The sequence below is a fragment of the Quercus lobata genome, chromosome 2 (genome assembly GCF_001633185.2).
Source record: "Quercus lobata isolate SW786 chromosome 2, ValleyOak3.0 Primary Assembly, whole genome shotgun sequence".
NCBI classification, from domain to species: domain Eukaryota; kingdom Viridiplantae; phylum Streptophyta; class Magnoliopsida; order Fagales; family Fagaceae; genus Quercus; species Quercus lobata.
Genome location: NC_044905.1, coordinates 55422615 through 55447532, shown reverse-complemented (window position 1 = coordinate 55447532; position 24918 = coordinate 55422615). Strand labels below are relative to the sequence as shown.

The 24918-nt window shown below is 36.1% G+C and overlaps 1 long non-coding RNA gene and 1 pseudogene across 1 annotated transcript; one reads left to right on the top strand and one right to left on the bottom strand.

The window, feature by feature from the left end:
• The first annotated feature begins 11930 nt into the window (after positions 1–11930).
• On the top strand, positions 11931–15218 carry LOC115974204. Its single transcript, XR_004087854.1, has 3 exons — positions 11931–12213; positions 13197–13283; positions 15086–15218. It is a non-coding gene; the product is annotated as an uncharacterized LOC115974204 (long non-coding RNA).
• A 3369-nt stretch (positions 15219–18587) lies between these two features.
• Positions 18588–21172, bottom strand: LOC115966647 (annotated as a pseudogene).
• Positions 21173–24918: the final 3746 nt, after the last annotated feature.

The window sequence follows — 24918 nt, the reverse complement described above, 5'->3', positions numbered from 1 at the left end:
CCCTAGAGTACATTAAGAAGTGTGACCAGTGCCAAAGGTTCGCCCCAAATATTCATCAACTGGGCGGGATCCTTAACCCTCTATCCAGCCCATGGCCGTTCGCCCAGTGGGGCTTGGATATTGTGGGACCTTTCCTGAAGGCAGTGGAAAATAAGAGGTATCTACTGGTCGGCACGGATTACTTCACCAAGTGGGTCGAAGTCGAGCCCCTGGCCAACATCAGAGACGTGGATGCTAAGAAATTCATTTAGAGAAATATCGTCACACGATTCGGGGTCCCTCGCACCCTCATTTCAGATAATGGACTCCAGTTTGATAGTAAGGCCTTCAGAAAATAATACTGCGAGCTGGGGATCATTAATAGGTACTTAACTCCAGCTTATCCTTAAGGGAACGGTTAAGCCAAGGTCGTCAACAAGGTCATAGTTAATGGGCTTAAGAGGAGACTGGACGACGCTAAGGGAAGATGGGTAGAAGAGCTGCTGCACGTCTTATGGACTTATTGAGCTACTCCACGTCGGTCCACAAGGGAGACACCTTTTGCCTTGACCTATGGGGCTGAGGCTGTTATCCCCCTAAAGGCAAACTTCCCAACACTGAGGACGAAGTCCTTCACCCCGGACAGTAACGATGAACTACTGGGGAAGAACCTGGACCTGATCGACGAACGAAGAGAAAAGGCAACGATCCATTTAGCCTATTACCACCAGAAGCTCAAACAAGGTTATAATGCCAACATGAAGCTCAGGCCGCTAGCACCAGGAGATTTAGTGCTGAGGAAAGTTGTAGGTGCTGCGAAGAATCCGTCTTGGAGAAAGCTGGGACCCAATTAGGAAGGGCCATACCGAATTACTTCAGTCGCGGGAATAGGAGCTTTCTACCTAGAAGACTTAGATGAAAGGGCTGCACCTCGTCCGTGGAATGTAAATAACCTGAGAAAGTATTATTATTAATAACAACATTTCCCTAATTCAAATTTTAAGTCTATTACGATTATATGTCTCACATCCTAGCAACCGTCTAAGTGCTAGACAGAACCAAGGTCTTGTATGGTCCTCGGACTCAAACCTATGGGGAAACTAGACACTCCAAGAAAATCTAAGTGCTAGACAGAATCAAGGTCTTGCATGGTCCTCGGACTCAAACCTATGGGGAAACTAGACACTCCAAGAAAATCTAAGTGCTAGACAGAATCAAGGTCTTGCATGGTCCTCGGACTCAAACCTATGGGGAAACTAGACACTTCAAGAAAATCTAAGTGCTAAACAGAACCAAGGTCTTGCATGGTTCTCGAACTCAAACCTATGGGGAAACTAGACACTCCAAGAAAATCTAAGTGCTAGACAGAATCAAGGTCTTACATAGTCCTCGGACTCAAACCTATGGGGGAACTAGACACTCCAAGAAAATCTAAATGCTAGACAGAACTAAGGTCTTGCATGGTCCTCGGACTCAAACCTATGGGGAAACTAGATACTCCAAGAAAATCTAAGTACCAGACATGGCCTAAGAACACGCTCGACACCTTGGATTATGCACTTAGCTCCCTAGAAACATGTGTAGACGCAAACTCAGCGTCCCATGGGCGTGGGTAAGTTAGAATTCTGGGATGTAATTCCAAATATATCATATGCACAACCATTCATACATGTTAAGATAACTAATTCAAAAACCATGAGATTCGCAGCAATAGTAATATCGGCAAAGGCAACAAACGTATAATTTAAAGGAAAAAGGAAGAAAGGAATTTCATACATATGGTCAAAGAGTTTAATTACAAGCAAATTCCAAGGTCCTCAAAACAAAAGGGAAACTAATTAACAGCTAAACTAAAAACAAATACAAAAGTTGGCCAGGGCTCCTACTTCTTTAACTTTGTTTTGGCCACTTCCTGAGGAGGCTGAGCAGGATTAGCCTCAGGACCCTGGGAGACATCCCCTTCCTGGAGAGACCGAGCAGGATTAGCCTCGAGACCCTAGGAGACATCCCCTTCCTGGGGAGGCTGAGCAAGATTAACTTTAAGGCACTTAGAGACATCAGCAAGGGGAATGGTCTAAAGGGGCTGAACCAAGAGGGCCGGCTCCTCGGCATCAGAGACCTGAGACTGTGGACTTGGCAGCCTCCTAGGACACCTCAGAATTCAGACCTCCAGGAGTTTCTGTCACCCCATGAAGCTCTCCTCCCTTAGTTGGCTCGTCAGGAGTGGAAACGAACTGAGCAGCTTCTGGCTGAGTAGCCTCAGCCTCTTGTGGAGCGCTCACAGCCTCGGAGCTGGCGGAGGCGGTCTCACGGATGGTCGGAGGGTAGTACACCTTCTTCGCCTTCCACAGGTCGGACGAAGCCTCCACCCCAGCTCGTTTGAGGGCTTCATTCCAAACCTGGAAGCAGTATAGCCTGCATACACCAGGGATTTGAGCTTTAAGGATGGCCTAGGTATCAGCCACCCCCGCATCGTAAGCCTCATCCTCGGCTTTGTCCTTGGAGGTCTCGGCCTTCGTCTTGGCAAACTCAGCCTCTGTCTTGGCCCTCACGACTTCGTCCCTGGCCCATTCCATAACGCCTTTAGCCTCTTCTGCCTCGGTCAGTTTCTTCTTTAAATCATCGATCTGCTCATTGGCGATCTCCAATTGCTCCTCGGCAGCGAGCAAGCGCCTCGTCTGGTCCTCGGCCTGTTTTTGGGCACTGGCCAGGCCTGCCTCAGCACTATCCCTGGCTTTGGTCATCTCCTTTAAATCCTCTCTGGCCTTCGTGAGGTCAGCCTTGGAATTTTTAAGGGTTCACGCAGCCTCTATACGCTTATTACGCTCAAGTTCTACGGACTTACTCTACCCCTTAGCCTCATCCTTGAGCCTATAAGTGGCCTGGACGGCCTGCCAATTGAAACAAACACATCATGAATGAAAATCTAGGAGCAAAAGTCGACGGAGTCACAGGTATTAGGAGCCTTACCATACCCAGGTACCTCTTCATGCTGAGGAAAACCTCCTGCATCCTCATATTCTTCAACTCGTTCATGTCAGTGGGGAGCTGCAGGGTCCTCTCCAATGCATCGGCCACATAAGCGCCTTCGTCCTCTCGAAAGCTCCTCATGGATGCATCTTCCATCAGTGGCTCCCCGTGGAGCATTGAGGCAGGAAGCCAAGCATTGGGCGCAGATTGGGCGCGGATTGGGCATTGACCCTTTTCCCCTAGCCTTGATGCCTAATCTTTAATTGTTTTTGAGCTCGCGGGGCTTCGTCCTCCTCTCGAAAGGAGCGAGATTTCCCCCAGTCCATTGGCTCCTTACCCTTGGAACTCTTCTTCCTCTTTGGGTTGATGGGCTCAGGCTGAATAGGCAAAGTAGATTGAGGAGGGGTAGGAAGTTTGGGTCGGGGAGATTGTGACTGCGATCGGGAAGGAGAAGACCTAGTCTGGACAGGCTGGGGCTATGGTGGGGGAGTTGGAACACTAGATTGCGACTTTCCCTGTACACCCTTCCCCGACTGGCCCTCAATCAGGTTGAATAAGCTGGTTGGGGGCTTTCTCTTAAAACCTATCTCTGCCTGAGAAGATATTCCCATTGACAATAGTTCCGCCTCGAACAAGTCAGGGTCACCCAGGTCACCGGAAGGATCCTCGGATGGATCAGCTTGGTCAAATACATCGAACCCCTCTTTGGATAAACCCAAATCACCCTCGTCCTCCACTGCTTGGTGGGATGGAGAAGAGCCCACCAACGGGATGCCCTTCGGGACAAGAGATCCTTCAGAGATCAAAAACCCATGCTCGGCTACAGTGATTTTCTAAAGCCGAGGATTGTTAGCTCTGATCACGTGCTTCGGGGCGGCAAATGATTTCTGGATAGGATCGTACCCTAAGATTTTGTGAGCGGCTCTGACTTGGTTGTCCTCTTCGTTTACAAAAACCGCCGCCTTGAGAACGGTGTCCAAATCCTCTCGATTGGTCAGATGAAAGTGACGGCGAAAGGCGTGTAGATCTGTAAAAAGAAGGCATGTTCATAGTTAGTAACCGAACCATACAAATTAAGACGGCACAAAAGATTAGCAACCGCCTACTCTCTACACCCCACTTGGTTCTCCCTCCACAGTTGGGCAAGGAAGGCCATCGTGCCACTCCCCAGATATAATAAGAAAGTCCTTGTTCAATCCTTTGCTGGACTCGGGGAGGCACTGGATTAGCTGAACTCTATCGTCTCTCGTCTTCATGTAGTAGGATTTGTCTCTCAAATGTTGGAGGTTGTAGCACCAGTTTACATCATGATGGGTTAGTCTTAGCCCCATTTTTTCGTTTAAAGTGTCCACACAACCTAGGATCCTAAACACATTAGTAGCGCACTAGGTGGGAGCTAATCGGAAATGCCTAAGGTAATCCCTCATTACCGGCCCCATAAGGATTCTCACACCCCCTTCTATAAAGGCGAGAAGGGGAATCACCACCTCGCCCGTTCTTCTCTTAAAATGTCACTCCCCCTCCTTCCAGTACCTCAAACCCACATTGGGAGGTATTCTATAGTCGGCGATGAACTTTTCCATCGCCTCCTCGGTCTCAACCAACTTTTTTAATTTACCCATCTCTAGAAATTGCTAAAGAGACTCAGGAGATGACAGGAGAAGGAGAGGAACAAGAGAAAGATAAACCGAAAAGAGACGAAACACGAGTTAGTGAGAGCAGAAAACTTATAGAAAGGAGGAAAAGTTCCTCAGACGGGCTTTTTATGCTGGAGAGAGACTTGAGTTTGGCTGGAAGCTTGACTGAACCCAGGATATGTGCGCCAGAACTCTTAAGTGCGAAAGTGAAGAGACAAATCAGTTCTAAAGATTATTTATACCTTCCATTAAAAGTAACTGTGCGGATTTTCCCGCCCATAAAGGTAAGGAAATCTCCACCGTTAGATTACCATCGCACTGTTGAACGTGGGGAGCACAGAGCCGCCCGCATTTAATAAAGACGCGCTTCACATACAAAGGCGCCAGGAACGTGTCTTGGGCAGACGAAGAGGCTCTGGTACTGATAGATGACAAGGATTGACAAGCCATGACAGAGGCCTGATGTCATCAAAACCCTCATCTCCGTCCGAGGAGTCGAACAGCAGGATTTTGAGGGGCTATTGTGGGGCCAGAGAATTTGTGATCTCGGCCCACTTTACACTAGGGCCCAAGGCCCGTGCCGAAGAGAGATGTTGCCGAGGAAGTGCAACGAAAGTCCAAATGACCTAGAGATGTAACCGAGGACGATCCTGTCCTCGGCATCCCAAAACCTAGAAGGAAAGAACGGCACGCCATCAAAGGCAGCCCCCAGAGCACTCCCAGAAGAAAGGGCGAGTACAGTAGGACACGTACGGGGGTACAGTGTAGGAGCGGTTCAAGGAAAAACTGTCACCTCCGCATTGAATGCGCCAACAAACGTCCTGGCCGCATTAATGGGGAAATGACCCCTTAACAATGTGGCTTTGGTTGCTGCAACTAACAGAAGGTGGGGGAAGACGGCTGATGGGACAAGCACTCAAGTAGTTACCTGCCTGATCAACAGGTGGAAGGTCAGGATCAACTGAGAAGGGCTATATAATGTAAGAATTCCTCCATGAAAGGAGGGGGGATAAAAAGAGAGAGAGAGAGGGGAGTAGCATTATGTATCGTCTCTAGAACCATTGTAACCTAGTGTAAAAGAAATAATAAGAACATTAAGCTCCTTGGACGAGAGGCTCGAGGACGAAGTTTCCCGTTTTAGCCTGCGTATTTGTTATTCAACCCATTCATGACCATGTCCGATCGTTGCAATCCTCGCTAAAACCTAGCTCTCGAACTTACTCTCTACAAATTTATTGTATTGGGCTAGTTGGGCTTGAATCCACTTCTACCACGAAAGAAGTGCGCGAACCCAGTCCCAACAGAAGTCATCCTATATTTTTCTTTCAGTGAGCAAGAAAGAGAATATAGGTTTAAGTTAGATATTACATGGGACATTGTATTCTACTTTTGAAACTAATAATAAAAATTTGTTTCATATTTCAATCAAATTTTAAACTAGAAATTGAGGGCGTGTTTGGTACATGTGTTTTATTGTTTAAAAACATGTGTGAAAATACATGTGGGTGAAAAAGTGTATGGAAATACGTTTAATATTATTTAAAAATTAAAAATGTGTGTTTGAGTGGGTGTACCAAACACCCATTGGTTAGACTTGAGAGTCCCTAATGAGCTTCCAGCTTGATTACAGCCAATGAGAGGTATTCAGTATTACATTAGCAACTGTTGGAGTGAGTAAGAGTTTTATCTTCTAAAAAAATTCAATGTAGTTTTAGATATTAAGCAACTGTTCATGGCTTCAAATGAAATGAGGCACGTACGTATATATGTCAAAAATCTTCTCCAACCATCTAAAGTATTTGCCTTGGACTTGGTATGCAAAAGCTTACTGTACCTTTTCTTTTTTCCTTTTTTTGGGTTGATAAACTGAAGCTTTCATTAAAACCAAAACTACAACAAAAGTGGGCTATGGTAACGAAATCTAGTGAGGATAAACAATTTCGTCACCAAATGATAACATTTAGTGAGGAAAAGAAGAATTCATCACCAAATATTATAAAAATTTTACAATTCGTGATGAAATCAATATTTCGTCACCAAAGATGTACCAATTGGTGACAAAATCAATATTTCGTCACCAAAGATGTACAAATTGGTGACGAAATATTTGCGTCACCAAAGACTTACTAGAGGTGACGAAATTATAAATTCGTCACCCAATATTAGAATGTAGGTGTTTTTGGTGACGAAATAAATTTTCGTCACCTATTGTTTAACCAAAGACTAACCAAAATACATCTAAAACCTAAAAACTGACTGAAATAGCCTGGATGCTTGAAAATTACCAAAACACCCCTAATTTTAAAAAATGACCAAAATACCCCTCAAAACCCAAAAAATGACTAAAATACCCCCTGAAACCTATAAAATGACAAAAATGGCCCTAAAACCTATATGATGATAAAAATACACCCTAAACCTAAAAGATGATCGAAATACCCTAAACCTAAAAGACTAACCAAAATACCTCTGAAACCTAAAAACTAACCGAAATAGCCTTGATGCTTGAAAATTACCAAAATACCCCTAATAGTAAAAAATGACCAAAATACCCCTCAAAACCCAAAAAAAATGACTAAAATACCTCTGAAACCTATAAAATGACAAAAATGGCCCTAAAACCTATATGATGATAAAAATACACCTTAAACCTAAAAGATGATCGAAATACCCTCAAACCTAAAAATGACCAAAATACCCTAAAATGACCAAAATACTCATTTTTATAATTTCTGGCTATTTTGGTCATTTTTTTAGGTTTATGGGGTATTTTGGATTTTTTATAAGTTTCAGGGGTATTTTGGTCATTTTTTAAGATTTTTAGGGTATTTTCAGTTATTTTTTAGGTTTAGGGGGGTATTTTGGCAATTTTCATATTGTGAGGGTATTTTGGTCATTTTAGGTTTCATGGGTATTTTGGTAATTTTTAGGTTTTGGGGAGTATTTCGGTCAATTCTTAGGTTTAGGACGTATTTTTGTCATTTTTAGTTTTGGGGGGGTATTTTGGTATTTTTATTAGTTTCCGGGGATATTTTGGTAATGTTTTAAGTTTTAGGAGTATTTTGGCAATTTTATGATTTTAGAGGGATTTTGATCATTTTTAAGGTTTAGGGTGCATTTCGGCAATTTCAGAGGATTTTAGGAGTATTTTGGTTATTTGCAAGTTTTAGGGGCAATTTGGTAATTTTGATTATTGGGTAATTGGGTGGGTTAGGGCTTACCCATAATAATTTGGTTGAGTTAGGTTTAGGTTAGATTTAATTAGTTAAATGGATAATAATGGGTAAATTACATCCGATTGACATGAAAATTGGCATGCATGTTAAGGTCATATAGAACATGTAATCCAACGGTTGGATTTTCAAAATATGAAATCAATAATAAGTTATTGGGTGATGTAATATTTTTTAGAGTTACATTAGGTGTAACTTGAACCCAACCCTATAATTCTTAATTCGATGTGAATTTTGATAAATCTACCGCTAGATTACATTATCTTCATATATTTTTTATGCTTATAAAATTTCAATGTGATCAAAGATTAATAGGTATGTCATCAATCAATTGTCTAAATTCAAGTTTTTGTAGTTTAAAATAACGTAAAAAATATGAGTTTAAAGATGAAATGGTAAATTACACCTGATTGACATGAAAATTGGCATGCATGTTAAGAACATATAGAATATGTAATCCAACGGTTGGATTTTCAAAATATGAATTCAATAATAAGCTATTGGGTGGTGTAATATTTTTTAGAGTTATATTAGGTGTAACTTGAACTCAACCTTATATTTCTTAATTCAATGTGAATTTTGACAAATTTACCGTAGATTACATTATCTTCATATATATTTTCATACATTCAAAATTTCAAGGTGATAAAAAATTAATAGTCATGTCATCAATCAATTATTTAAATTAAAGCTTTTGTAGTTGAAAATAACGCATAAAAGATGAGTTTAAAGATCAAATGGTAAACTACATCCGATTGGCATGAAAATTAACATGCATGTTAAGAATATATATAAGATGTAATTCAACGGTTGGATTTTCATAATATGAATTCAATAATAAGCTATTGGGTGGTGTAACATTTTTTAGAGTTACATTAGCTGTAAATTGAACCCAGCCTTATATCTCGTAATTCGATGTGAATTTTGACAAATCTATCGTTAGATTACATTATTTTCATATATTTTTCATGCTTACAAAATTTCAAGGTAATCAAAGATTAATAGACATGTCATCAATCAATTGTCTAAATTCAAGTTTTTGTAGTTTAAAATAACGCATAAAAGATGAGTTTAAAGATCAAATGGTAAACTACATCCGATTGGCATGAAAATTGGCATGCATGTTAAGAACGTAAAAAACATGTAATGCAATGGTTAGATTTTCAAAATGTGAATTCAATAATAAGTTATTGAGTGGTGTAACATTTTTTAGAGTTACATCAGGTGTAACTTGAACCCAGACCTATATTTATTAATTCGATGTGAATTTTGACAAATCTACTGTTAGATTACATTATCTTCATATATGTTTCATGCCTACAAAATTTCAAGGTAATCAAAAATTAATAGGCATGTCATCAATCAATTGTCTAAATTCAAGTTTTTATAGTTTAAAATAACGCATAAAAAATGAGTTTAAAGATCAAATGGTAAATTACACCAAATTGGCATGAAAATTGGCATGCATGTTAAGAACATATAGATAATGTAATCCAACGATTGGATTTTCAAAATATGCCTTCAATAATAAGATATCGGGTGGTGTAACATTTTTTAGAGTTACATCATGTGTAACTTGAACCCAGCCCTATATTTCTTAATTCAATGTAAATTTTGACAAATTTACCGTTAGATTAAGTTATCTTCATATATTTTTCAAGCTTGCAAAATTTCAAAGTGATCAAAGATTAATAGTCATGTCATCAATCAATTGTTTAAATTCTAGTTTTTGTAGTTTAAAATAACGCATAAAAGATGAATTTAAAGATCAAATGGTAAGTTACACCCGATTGGCATGAAAATTTGGATGCATGTTAAGAACATATAGATTATGTAATTCAACGGTTGGATTTTCAAAATATGCATTCAATAATAAGCTATTGGGTGGTGTAACATTTTTTAAAGTTACATCAGCTGTAACTTGAACCCAGCCCTATATTTCGTAATTCGATGTGAATTTTGACAAATCTATCGTTAGATTACATTATATTCATATATATTTTCATACATTCAAAATTTCAAGGTGATCAAAGATTAATAGGCATGTCATCAATCAATTGTCTAAATTCAAGTTTTTGTAGTTTAAAATAACGCATAAAAAATGAGTTTAGAGATTAAATGGTAAACTACATCCGATTGGTATGAAAATTAGCATGCATGTTAAGAACATAAAGAACATGTAATCCAATGGTTAGATTTTGAAAATATGAATTCAATAATATGTTATCGGGTGGTGTAACATTTTTTAAAGTTACATTAGGTATAACTTGAACCTAGACCTGTATTTCTTAATTCGATGTAAATTTTGACAAATCTACCGTTAGATTACATTATTTTCATGCTTACAAAATTTCAAGGTGATAAAAAATTAATAGGCATGTCATTAATCAATTGTCGAAATTTAAGTTTTTGTAGTTTAAAATAACGCATAAAAAATGAGTTTAAAGATCAAATGGTAAATTACACCAGATTAGCATAAAAATTGGCATGCATGTTAAGAACATATAGATCATGTAATCCAACGGTTGGATTTTCAAAATATGTATTCAATAATAAGTTATCAGGTGGTGTAACATTTTTTAGAGTTACAATAAGTGTAACTTGAACCTAGCCCTATATTTCTTAATTCAATGTGAATTTTGACAAATTTGCCATTAAATTAAATTATCTTCATATATTTTTCAAGCTTACAAAATTTAAAGGTGGTAAAAAATTAATAGTCATGTCATCAATCAATTGTTTAAATTCAAATTTTTGTAGTTTAAAATAACGCATAAAAGATGAATTTAAAGATCAAATGGTAAGTTACACCCGATTGGCATGAAAATTTGCATGCATGTTAAGAACATATAGTATATGTAATTCAACAGTTGGATTTTCAAAATATGAATTCAATATTAAGTTATTGGGTGGTGTATCATTTTTTAGAGTTACATCAGGTATAACTTGAATCCAGCCCTATATTTCTTAATTTGATGTGAATTTTGATTGCTCTAACAACTATGACATCGGGATCATTTTGGCATCTTAACAGAAATGTTCAAAAATTGGTTGAGCAGTCTTGGTTTTCGGTTTTCACGGTTGATCAGCCGATTCCTAGTCAATCTTGGGTTTTTACTATTTTTCGGTTTTTAGTTATAACCAGACTGGATCTATGATCGGTTTCTGGTTGAATCAGCAAGTTTGGTCCAATTATTAAAACCATGATAGTGCCTACCATGGTTTTAAAAACCGATACGAAAGAACCAAAAAAGTTACTGGTTACCAATTTTTTGGTTCGACCGGTGACGTCATAAATATTTATTTTATAATTATAAAATAAAAATATAATAATTTTATTACTAATAATATGTAGGTAAAAATTTGTAAAAGATTTATGTGAGTTTTCACATCTTATATTTAGAAAATAAAAATAGAAAAATGTAAAAATGTAACATTTAGTGATACTTTTCATTTAGATTTAATTATTTTTCTTCAAAATGGACCATCGCATATGTTGAATTGTAATCTTAAAAATAAAATGTTTATTATTTATTTATATGTGTATAATATATTAATGAATTAATTTTAGAGAAAAATTAAGTACTTTTTAAATTTATTCACTTAATTAGTTAAAACTACTATTTTTTTTAATCATAATTATCATAAGAAAAAAAAAAAAAACTAAATTCCGTGAATAACAAAGCTAAATCATAATTATCAAGTAGTAGTGGTATATATATATATATATATATATATAATATTATAATGTTTTTGAGAAGTAGTATTACAACATACACTTAACCAAAAAAAAAAAAAAAAAAAGTGTAATGTCCAGTGTTGCAAATAAGACAAAAACTAAAAGTAAAGGCTTAAAAAATATCAAAATTACGTGGCTCTCATTCATTCTATATTAAAAACTCAAAAACAAAGGTGTGGCTCTCATTCATTTGTTGTGTACACAAATAGGACTAGCAGACTAGTAAAGCAGTGAAGCACACACTTTGTAAACTGAAAGTAGAAGTTCAGTTTTTTCTTTTGAGTAGTGAATAGCATGTAGTGAATTTTTTTGATTTCTTTTTGCGCGGTGACCAATTTTTAGGCGGGCTCTAAATTTTTTAGGTTTTTTTTTTTTTTTTTTTCATTATATTTTATTGGATAAAATTCCTGTATAGTATTGTTGCTTAAGTTTCTCTCTTATAATTTTTCTATGTGGCTACTTAATTTTAAAAATAAACTTTTATTCATGAGAAAAAAGCCACGTAATAAAATCTTAAGTGAGGTATATGAGGAATAACGTCTAAGAATTGTAGCTAAGGTTTACCTTTCTTTGTTTGTGTGAACAAAACACTATTACTCTCTCTTTCTCCTCCCATAGACAGACCCACGCCTCTTAGCCTCTCCCAAAAAGACTGGTAAGCTCTCTCTCTCATCGATCCTCTCTCTGCAAAAGTTTATGAAGTTAAATATCAGATCTGATTTTCTGTGTGTGCCATTTTAAAGTATGGATTTTGGGATTATTTTTGAAGTCTTTGCATAGTAATAGCAATAAATGCCTTCTGATTGATTGCCCAACAATTTCTATAAATGAATAGTAATTATTTGCTCTATGGATCCATAATATTTTGTAGTGTTGTATACGTGTATGTGTTTAATATATTGAGTTATCATGAATTAGCAAAAACCTTGGTATTTGGAGATTGTATTGTACGCTTTTTTTTTTTAAAATAAAAATCTATATAATAGTTTGTTCTTATTTATTTATAAGGTGTTTGGATATATAATTTCACTAGTCGTGCACAGATTAATTAAAATTCATATCTAAAATAAGATCAATTCATTTTATTAAAACTATAAATTGTGGGAGATGAGCAAACCTATTTAAATAAATAGGTTTAATTTCTTTTCAGATTTTCCAAACTTTTAATAATACAATTTTCATGTAAATAGTAATTTAATCGTATTGGAACTTTGGCAATAGGGCTTTATGTAAATTTAAATTAACTTAATAAATTTAATCTGTTTAAAGTGTAGTGAGAGCATAAGGGGAGGGTATATAACATATGATATTATAATCCTTGCATTATTCTAGGCCTCTTTCTTGAAAGTACTGAATTGATAAGTTTGTGGTATGCACAGCTTTTTTCCTTAGGCCTTGTATTGTTCACCTTTCTTATTATGTTGTTTGCACTGCTTGTTGTGGAAAAGTCTTGTGGCTGTTTCATTTTAATTCATTTGTTTTTTTGATTGGTAATTTACTCGTCTTTTGAATGTTGCCTGCTTTTAAGATGAGCTCTGTGCCAATGCTGCATACACGTCGTCTGAATTTACATCTACTTTTTTTTTTTTCTCAGTTGTTGTTCTTCTAATTAAAAGTTCATATGTTGGTATATGGTAGGTTATAATGCTAGTGGTTCAGATTCAGATGAATTGAAGGGTGATTCTTAGCAAACCCTTTAGGCCTGTAAGTCCGAAACAATCAAATGTAAGTTGATATCCCTATTATGTTTGGCCTTATTGTACTTAATTTTTCTCATTGCCTTGTACTTAATTTAGAATAGCGAGATGTTTACATGGCCTTATTGTACTTAGTTTTTCTCATTACCTTTTACTTAATTTAGAATAGCATGATGTTTATAAACATACGAAGATCATGGGTTATTCACTATCAATTGTGTCCTTAACATGCCCTTTTGTGTTTGGTTTTGTGAGAACCTATTTTGTGCGTTCACATATAATTTTGTTTTTATTTGGCAGTAAGATGCACTTATCTGAATTTGATTAGCGCATTTAATACTATAATTTAGTAAGTTGATTTACCTTTTTTTTTGTTATTAGCGCACTTAATACTATAATTTAGTACGTTGATTTATCTTTTTTTTTTTAACCCTAAAAATAGTGAAGCTTTTGTTGGTTTCTTGTAGATTCACATGCGTAGGTTTCATCTTTCTAGACTTGCTTGTTTGATTTGCCTTAGTGTAATCATTGAAGCTACTGTCTCTCTTGTTAATTTGTCCCATAGAACACACCTTGGTTAGTGTTTTATTTTCCTGCCTAAAAGCATTAGTATTGGGGCTTGTATATGGTATATGTTGCTATATTGTTTAATAGTGGTGGTGGGTTTTTTGTTTGTGGTGGTGGTGGGTTTTGTGTTAATGATGGTGGCTGGATTTTTGTTTATTGTGTGGTTGGGTTTTTGTGTTTATGGTGGTGATTGGGTTTTTTGTTGAATGCTGGTGGTGGGTTATTTGTTTATTGTGATGGCTGGGTTTTTTGTTTATGGTAGTGACTGTGTTTTTGTGTTAATGGTGGTGACTGTGTTTTTTGTTTAATGGTGGTGGTGGGTTTTTTATTTATGGTGGTGGCTGAGGTTTTTTGTTTAATGTTAGTGGTGGGTTTTTTTGTTTATTGTGATGGTTGGGTTTTTTGTTTATGGCAGTGGCTGAGTTTTTGTGTTAATGGTGGTGGCTGTGTTTTTTGTTTAATGGTGGTGGTGGTGGTGGGTTTTTTGTTTATGGTAGTGGTTGAGTTTTTGTGTTAATGGTGGTGGCTGTGCTTTTTGTTTAATGGTGGTGGTGGTTTTTGTGTTAATGGTAGTGGTTATGCTTTTTGTTTAATGATGGTGATTGGGTTTTTTTATTTATGGTAGTGGCTAGGTTTTTGTGTTAATGGTGGTGGCTGGGTTTTTTTGTTTAATAGTGGTGGTGGGTTTTTTTGTTTATTGTGGTGGCTGAGTTTTTTGTTAATTGTGATGGTTGGGTTTTTTGTTTATAGTAGTGACTGAGTTTTTGTGTTAATAGTAGTGGCTGTGTTTTTTGTTTAATGGTGGTGGTGGGTTTTTTGTTTATGGTGGTGGATGTGGTTTTTGTTTAATGGTGGTGGCTAGTTTTTTTTTTTTTTTTTTTAATAGTGTTGGCTAGATTTTTTATTCGTTGTGGTGGTTAGGTTTGTGTTTATGATAGTGGCTGGGTTTTTGTTTTGGATTTCACTTTATTTGTTTTATTTTAAATTGGGATTTTTTCTGCATTCTTTTTTATTTCTCCATGGTTTGTAATGTGGGTTTAGTTTTTATTTGATGAGAATGTTGTGGGTCTTCTTTCTTTGATAGTTTGGCTTCATATGATGTTGCATTTTGAATATTTTGTCTAGTTTGTTATTTGGTATTCTGTGAACTTTTTCTACATTGTCTTACTAATAATAATCTTTTTTTGTTGTAGTACATCTTGTCAAAGATATAGGTTTGTAGTCTAGTTTGTTATTGATGTATTTTCCTTTATACTTGTGCAGATATGGGATTGGTGGCAAAAAGATAGCTTTTGTGGGACTACTTGAACTCAAATAATTTTTTGTAAAGTTTGGAAGCTAAGACATCATTTGTATATAAATGGTTGTAATTACTTTGTGATGACAAATAATTCGTCACGTGATCTATTGAAATTAAAAAAAAAAAAAAATCGGTGACGCAAAACTTCATCACTTAATCTATTGAAATTGGAAAAAAAAAAAACATTTGGTGACTAAATATTCCATCACTGAAAATAAGGTTTAGTGATGAAAACATTAGGTGACGAAAAACTTTTGTCACCTATCATTTTTTATTGGTGACAAAAAAATTTCGTCACCTATCATTTTTTTATTGGTGACGAAACATTTTCGTCACCAATACATTCTGTGACAGAGCTTAGGTGACGAATGCTGTTTCGTCACCATTTTGTCACCATATGTATTCGGTGACGAAATAAGAACATATTGTGACGAAAGGTTTCGTCACCGTAGTCCACTTTTGTTGTAGTACTACAGAACCACAAGGAAGCAATCAGACCTACACACATCCAAGATGGTATGGAAGTATGGAACTGAACAATATTTTCCAACCAATACAAACGTAAAAGACTTTATTATTGAGAAAGTAAAGGAGGTTCCACCATTGAGTGTAGGTATAGCTATGAGCAGGAATATCATTCTTATTCCAAACAAAAAGAACTCCTAAGATTAATAGCTAGTTTTGTAGTAACATCAGCTACAGAGTTGAATATTCTCCTAATCCAGTAAAAGCTGCAACAATTAAAAGAATTACTAAGTTCTAAGATATTACCAATAACAGTTTAATTAGACTAGTCAGCTTGAATGCCTTCCACAGCCAGAGAATCAAAGCATGGTTTTCATCTCCCTTTATAACAATGTGCAGCCAATTTTCTCAACTGGCTATATGTAAAGCCCTGAGTATTGCAAGTGCTTTAGCCTGGATTGGAGCACATAGCCCAAACCTTCAGCATCTCACCAAAATCATCCTAGTCACCACAGCCAAAGTAGTAAAGTCATTCGAAAATAGCAGCATCCACATTTAAATTTATCATACTCCTAGGAGGGGGCTTCTAGGAAATCATTTCTTCACTCTAAGCTATGTCATCCTCATGAGCTAAAGCTAGCAAATACTCTTTCACTCTATTTTCGATGGCACAGATGGTAGCCATGATGTTAACCTCACCCCCATTGTGAACAATATGGTTTCTTAAATTCCAAATAGAATCCAATTAAAGTGAATGTCATTTGCAAGGAGCATATCTCATTCACTTCCCTATGCTGTTGAGTGCTGATCACCTGGCAGAAACTGAATGGGTGGATTTAGAACGAGCTTAATAATATTTGAAGGGTGCCAGATCTTAAAACCCAGCTGCAGGCATGCCATATGGCCTTGCTGCAGGGCACTTAAAATGAGCATATGATTCCACTAAATTGCCACATAAGACAGCTTGAATCACTAATTCTGGCAAGACACCAGATACTTGGTCTCTTATTATAAGGTTAAAAAATAATTATAAATAAAAACAATTCGACTATGATTATGAACACAACACTTCAATATTATGGATATTTTGATTTTCAAAGTAAATGTATTTTTAGTCCCTACATTTTGGGGTCATTTCTATTTTGGTCCCTACATTTTCATTTTACCACTTTTAGTCCCTAAACTAATTAAAGCGTGACATTTAAGTCCTTACCGTCACCCAACTAACAGAAAAAGCTGACGTGGCAAACGAAGTGCACTGTTGACACAGTAAATGCTGACGTGGCGAATAAAATAATAATAAAAAACTTATTTATTATTTAATAAATGCCAAGTCAGCATAAAATAATAATAAAAAAGACATTTTCATGCTTTTTTCTAAATTCTTTTAAAATAAAATAAGATAATTAAAATAAAAAAATTTATTTCTTTCATAAATTTTTTTTCTGAAGAACATGTTCACGTTCCTTGGGTTCATCCCCAGAATTTTTCTTGAGAAACAAACACAAAAAAAAAAAAAAAACCCAAAAAATTCAGCTCAAAAAAGAAATCATAAATCTCAAAACCCTCATTTTCAACCCAGCAAAATCATCAAATCCCCAAGCCATAAGCCCAGAAAGTTTAAAACCAGAAAATCATCAAATCCCAGAAGCCACAACCCACACTTCTTCAATCACCAAACTCACATTGAAACCCAAAACCCGACCACCACACTTCTTAAATAGTAGACTTGCACCGGATGCGGCAATGAATGCTCGGTAGCTTCCAACAACCACCTCTTACATTTGCCTCCGGATCCGCTCCACATCAACTCGAAGAATCTCAAACCCCTACAAATTTTTGTATCAAAATTTTCTCACACAACAAAACAAAAGCAGAGAGAGAGAGAAAACCAAAACCTTTTGGAGACGATCGAGATTGAAGGAGAGGAGCTCGGAGAAGTAAGGTTGTTGAGCGGAGGAGGAGGAGGCGGAAGCGAAGGCGAGAGAGATGAGGCTCGACAGCAACGATGGTGTTGTTTCCTCTGCTGCATTTTCCGATCCATTTCCAAAGAGGATCTGGTCCGATCGATGAGCTCTGAGAATCGGATTTGCCTTTTATTCTTGTGTTACAGAATTGTTTTAGTTCGACTAAGAATGTTCTGGACCTCCGATCTGAGAATTGGATCTGCCTTTTTTCCATCTGATAATTCTGGGGACTGTGCCGTGGATCTCTTTGGATTTGTGTTTGTGTTTTTTGGGTTGTTGATGGTTTTGCTAAAGATGGATTGATGAGTTTGTGTTTGTATTCTTGCTGGATTTGTGTTTGTGTTCTTGCTGGATTTGTCAGCATTTGTGTTTGTGTTTGTGTTCTTACTGGATTTGTGTTTGTGTTCTTGCTTAATCTTGTGTTTGTTTTCTAAGAAAAAAAAAAAAGAGAAAATGTCAAATAAAGGATAATGTTCTTGTTCTTAAAGTTGGATTTGTGTTCTTATTGTTCTTGTTTAAGGGACTTTTAGATCTCAATTCATGTGATTTTTTGTTTTTAATTTTTTTTATTCAGTAAAAATTAATAAATTAATTTTTTTTTTAATTTAGTTGCTGATGTGGCATTTTTTAATGCCTAAATAGATTTTTTAATTATTATTTTAATGTGTTGTCAACCACGTCAGCTTTTTTTGTTAGTTGGGTGACGGTAAGGACTTAAATGTCACACGGTAATTGGTTTAGGGACTAAAAGTGGTAAAATAAAAATGTAGGGACCAAAATAGAAATGACCCCAAAATATAAGGACTAAAAGTACATTTATGCCTTGATTTTATGAATACAAGTACTTATTCTAGTTTTCAAAATTTCAGAATTCTATGTCACGTCCGAGAAAAACGTACAATTATAATTTTATACAACTGAATATTACTACAATAAGAACGCTTATAAGTTTATGCTGAGTATTCTTATCAGATATTTGCATTACCACTATTATGTTTCTTAATAATCATAAGTGAAATAAAATGACTTGTGCTAGTCTGCAAGATTGCAACCATCACTTAAATAAAACTTTCAAAATTCAGCTAGCTAGCATATCTTTCATAGACCTTCAGGATTCATAATCTCAGAAAACATCGACATCAATCCATCCTGATATTCCTTACTAGCAAAACTTTGCTCCCCATGGAAGATAGCGTTTTCTGCACTCCCTTGCAACTGCAATGCGAGCTCAAGACCCCACACCACATCATTCATCGATGGTCGTTCAATTCCAAAGTCATGCAAACAGTTCACCGCAATCTCACAAAATTTCTTCAAACATTCAGGTTCAATTTCAGCCTTCAATAATGGATCAAAACAATCTGATCAAGCTTTCCATTGCAATAGCATTTTGGGGCCCACTTTGCTAGACTCATCTCCTCGTGCTCTACCATATGCATGATGGGTGGCCTTGCACACAACACTTCAAACAACACCACACCAAAAGAGTACACATCTGACTTCTCCGTTAATGGTTGGCGTCGATAATATTTCGGATCCAAATACCCCAAACTACCTTTGACCGTTATGCTAACATGGGCCTTGGACGTGCTAGTGGACCAAATTTTGACAACCCGAAATCGGACACCTTAGCTGTCCAATTCTCGTCCAATAAAATGTTTGTGGTCTTCACATCACGATGAATGATGGGGTGCTTAGCACCTATATGCAAGTAGTTTAACCCACTTGCCGCACCAATACAAATTTGGAGGTGTTGATTCCATGGAAGAGGTGGTTTATCTGTATTGTAGAGATGATCACTTAGAGTCCCACGGGCCATATAATCATACACGAGGATCATCTCATTACCATCATTACAATATCCAATCAAAGAAACGAGATGATGGTGGCGGAGTTGAGATAGCATCTCAATCTCAGTCTTGAATCCGTGGTACCCTTGTTGAGAACCGGGTTTCAATTGTTTGATTGCAACAGGGGTGGCTACACCATCAATGTTTATGTACCCTTTATACACGTCACCAAACCCACCAATACCAATAATGGAATTTTGATCAAAGTTTTTGGTGGCTGCTTTAATCTCAATCAATGAGAAGTACCGGCATAAATACGGTAGCGTTGACCCCTGAGTCTTTGTTGACTTGGTCCTCGCATAGAAACAAAATGGACCTTTCCAATTAGTCATCTTTCTCTTGGCCCACCGAAGAACAAAAAATCCGATAGTCAAAAGTATAATAAAGCAAGAAACTCCGCCACCAACGACGGCAGTTAATGTTTGTCCACTGGAGTCTTCACTATCGTTAGACTTTGTCTTTTGTAGAGGAGTCAACGAAAATGGATTGGGGTTAGGTCCGGTGAGATTTCCACTGGAGTCGCTTAGTTAAGTTAGTTTGAAGATTTCGATACCGTTCAAGATTGCACCACTGTAAAAAGAATTCCAGACACTGGCTTACAGGGCGATAGAGAGGTTCATTTTCTTCTCGTCGTCTTTGTCAAACATCAGTATAGCATAGTCCACATATACAGGAATACCTTGCTCACCACTCAATGTGATCATGTCGAACTTTGTCTCAGCGGTTTGATTTGCTATGAAAATAAGAAACGCTCGGTCGCCCGCTTTAAAAATTTTTGATTGAATCTCGCAGAAGTGTAGCCTAACAAGGTAATTAAACCGAGAATCTACGGGAAATTCCCAAGTAAGATTGCAGCTCTTAATGATGTTTTGGCTCATCTTGATCCCCGTAGTTCGGGCAGTCCGATAAACATCTTCTGGTGCAGTGTATGGAGGTATTTTGGTAAAGAGCAGTTCAATAGTTGTGTTAACAACTAAAACAGATGATGTATCTTCAGTCAAGTACTTGTCGTCCGGACTCCAGCTCCGGAACATTCCTGTATCTTCATTGGGTGAGATGGACTTCCCTCCAACATTTATTCTGTATAGCATCTCGAGAGCAGTTCCGTTTAAGACTTGGTATAGCTGCTGTTGGCCGAAATAGGGAGCATTGGATCATCAGACGGAGTGTAATAGAGATTAGTAGACATAGACAAGATTTCAATTCTGTTGACAAAAGAAAATGAATTGGAATCGCTTGGAGTTAAGGTTAACTTCAGCCTCTGACCTTCCTCGATATTGACACAGAATTCTCTAAATATGGTGTCACCAGAATCACTATCAGCGTCTGCTGTAAGTGAAGCATTAAAGTTGTGAAGAAGAGTAAAAGGTGCAGCTTTGACAGAAAATCGGGGTTTAGAGCGATCAAAGGTGTCGAATGTAGCTGGGTAGAAGTATAGTCCAACGAATTTTTGGCCTGCAGTGACTGATGAGAATATATAGCTGAATGGGGAGAGAGATAAGCGGGTTGTTGTATAGGGTAGTTGGGTAGCAGAGGAGGATTGCTGCACAACACTTGTAGTTAGAGATGCATTGTTTTGTGGTTGTTCAACTGGGAAGAATATAGACTTCTCGTCTCCAATCCAGGTCCGACCATCTGATGTGGTTGAATTGCCGTAGGGGCCACAATTAAGGTGAATATTGTCGACTGCTATGTAACGAGACGGAGAGTTGTTGCCGGCAGTGCTATTCAAGTGGTGCAGCAAGAAGGCGATGTAGAGAGGTGTGAAACATGGTTAGAGGGTGGCCCAAAGATACGCGTTGCTTCGGTTTTCCTTGCCCATTGTAGCAGAGACAAAGTGAGTGTCAGTGTGTATGATACAATTTTATTTTATTTATTTATTTATTTTTGCTAATGCATTAGTATTGGGGTGTAAAAAACTAGTGAGTCTTACAACCCAAGAAGTAATAATTACTTGGGCATGGACTTGAAAACCTCCTATTTTCCAATAGAAATGTTGGCCAACTTCCACACCGGATATATCGTATAAGCCTTTTAGTGTGTTGATATAACATAATAGAACATTCATATTGCCCTCTGAAAAAAATAGAACTTTAAAAAGAATTATTTTGATTCAACCTTCTCTTTTTTCGACTTGCCTAGTTGACTTATATATATATTTGTATACCAATTAATTACATAATATCCCTAGTTACTTGTATCTCTTTTAGGAATCATAACTGATTTCATAAATCTATGGAGTTCCCAAAAGAATTTTTATTATTATTCATTATTAATATGAATCAAGGATTTCGTATATAACTAGAATGACCCTCACAAATTGCAAATACTAATTATACAACCTACTTTTCATGGGCTGTAAATATATATATATATATATATATATATTTTTTGGAGAGAGACAAAGAGGAGGAATAGAGGAAAGAGAGATGAAAGAGGAGAGAAACAATTTTTTTTAATTATTATTTGATTATGTAGTTTATATTATTTTCTTAGGTCGGTAAAATAGACAAAATAACGTTTGAGAGGTCAAATATGACTTTTTTTCTTCTTTTTTTAACATCCTCAAATGGTTTACCGGAAGATATTTCAAAAATTTTTTTTTTTGACGTAAACAGAAATTTCAAAATGTGATAATAGTAATGCATAAAAATATTTTATTGTTTAATTTGTGAACATGGACGGCTTTAGCCTTTAGCTTTAGGTGCAGGATTTCAAATGAAGCCCGAGCTTGGGCAAACACGGAAAATTTATATATAATTATTTTTATTTGACCATCTGGACCTTAATTTTTTTTAAATATGATTCTCTTAATAATATCTTAGTCTTTTTAAACACATAAAAAATGACTAACAACAAACTAATTTGAGCTAAAATTTGGTAAAAAAAATAGTAAGCTCAACAACAAAAGGTTAAATTTTGTTCATCTTAAACCTCGAAAAAAACACATTTAGGTCTTAAAAAATTTGAAATAAACAATAGATAAAAGTTTGGGGAAATTGGCATTTTACCCACCTGAGATTAGCTATGTTTGTCTCTCGCTATCCATTTCTATTAACATGAGTAAATTTGTACTTTTGTTACCTTTTTATGTCTCTCTCCTCTCAAAACATAAAAAACTAAAAAATTAAGGGACAAGAAGATCTAAAAGCTAGGTTTTGTAAAAATTAAAACCTAACTTTTACATATATATTTTTGTTTTTATACAAGATAGAATTCTACTCTATCTAACTTTTACCTAACTTTTAGATTTATCAACTTTTTGATATTCTATTTTAACACATTAAAAATTAAAAAAAAAAAAAAAAATCAGTTAAGTTCACCTGGTCTTATTCTAAGAAGCATCAGTTAAGCATATACTAGATATTCGTTAAACATATCCTGCAATATGTAAAAACAAATATCCTTAAAACAGTTGAAGACTTCGTATTGAGCAAAAGGCCCTAAACAGAAACGTTTATTATTACTCATAAAGTCGACAGATGGTTTAGACTAATGCAATCACTAAGGACAACTTCTTAATCAATTGCCAAACTTTTCGTCAAAATAACATATAAGGACAATTTAACATAGTTGTCATACTTTGAATCATCTTCTAGTACAAAGGTTCTGCAATTTACCAAATGCTTGACAGTCTAAGAGTTTAACTCCCGGTAGAATCTGCTTGCTTTGATAGTAGTAGTTGCGAAAACTTTCATGTTAGCGGCCCACACTCTTTGAGAGTAGAAAATGCATAATTTCAATTTTTAATGTGTTAAAATAGAAGGTCTAAAAATTGATATATTATTTGGAGTAAGTAAGAAAACTTTATTGTGTTCATTAATCTTATTATGTTCATTGTATTAATAAACAATATGCAAAATGAACTTATGGTTTATTTTTTATGAGAAATATTATGTTCACAATATTTTCACAATAAATTTTAAGTAACTAATTGTTACCGGCTATTATGATAGGCAAAAAAGTAATTTCAGTAGTGAGTTTAACTTAAAACCAATAATAACTTATTATCACTTAAGATTTGTTGTGAAAATGTTGTACAAATATTGCAAACATAACACTTTTTATTTTTTATTCTCTTACTAGTACTTGTACTATAAAGAAATTTATAATAAGGAAACTACATAAAACCATAAAATTCAACTTTTACTTCAAATTTGTTCTCTTACTTATCCCTAAACATTCTGTATATTTTCTTTATACGCGGCAAGAATGTGGTCTACCATGTTGAGTCTTGTTTCTAGGTCTGAATATTCATTGAGAAAGCACCAGTATGCATTTCCTGCCTATCCCTATCTTTCACTTTGAACGTTTGGTGAGGAAATTTCCTAAAGTTGTCCATGTAGGAAGATAACAGAAGAGTCAATAATAGCTAATCTTGCCATATCAAAGTTAGTGATCAATCCTAATTATTAATTGGCAAATGAAATTGTCACTGTTCTCATGACTTGTAGAGATAGAGAATATTATCAACCATAGTATATATGTAAGGAGGCGAAGAGTCATTAGCGACGGTCACTACAACAAACAAGACCTATGGTAACGAACACTTTTCATCACTAAATACCCTTATTTCGTCACCTATGACATATAGTGATGAAACATAATTCGTCGCATAATCTCGGTCACAGAAATTCGTGGTGACAAAAATTTTTGTTACTAAATTGTAGGTGATGAAAACTTTTTGGTCACCTAATATATTTTTGTCACCAAACATTATGATAGGCCAAAAAAGAATTGACCCCTTATGATAAATTAATTGATTAATTAGCAAAGTTTGTTAATTAATCAAATTAACATGCAAGATATGTGGTAGCATAAACAAATCACCAATTAAACTAAGTATGCAGTGGAAAATAAATTGACACGGTGATTTGTTTATGAATGGAGAAAACCTACACGGCAAAAACTCCACCAGGTGATTTTAAGGTCACCATTTCCAAGAGTCCACTATTATCACAATAAGTGGTTACAAGTAAAGGAATTCCAATACCTTATACCAACCTACAATGGAACCCTTACCCCAATACCTAATTGGACTTGTTCTGTAGTGACAATCTCTCCTTTTAATGCACGGCTCCTAGTACGTGATTAATCAATTGCGCGGATCCCAGTATGTGACTTCAATCACCAACTAAAGAAGGTTGTTGGCTACAAAGTTTTTCAGTTCATCACACGATGAAGATCGAGAAGTTCCTTGGTTACAAAACCCTACAGTGCACAAACACAACAACTTCTTCATAAGAAAGATGAACTAGGACAAATTCTGTCTCCGATCACAATTTGCTTGAACGAATTTTGCTCAACACTTATGCAACTTGTGTCTCCTTTAACAGCCCTTAAAATAAGTTTAGGGTTGTGAGAAAAAAAGCCCAAATAGACAGTCACGAACTGGATGAAAAACAGACCAAAAATTTTGAGTTTCATAAACCTTGACAAATACCCTTTCTGTTGAACTGCTGTCAAGCCACTGGTTGGAATAGCTTTTCAAGGCTCGATAGATGCTAACTGTTG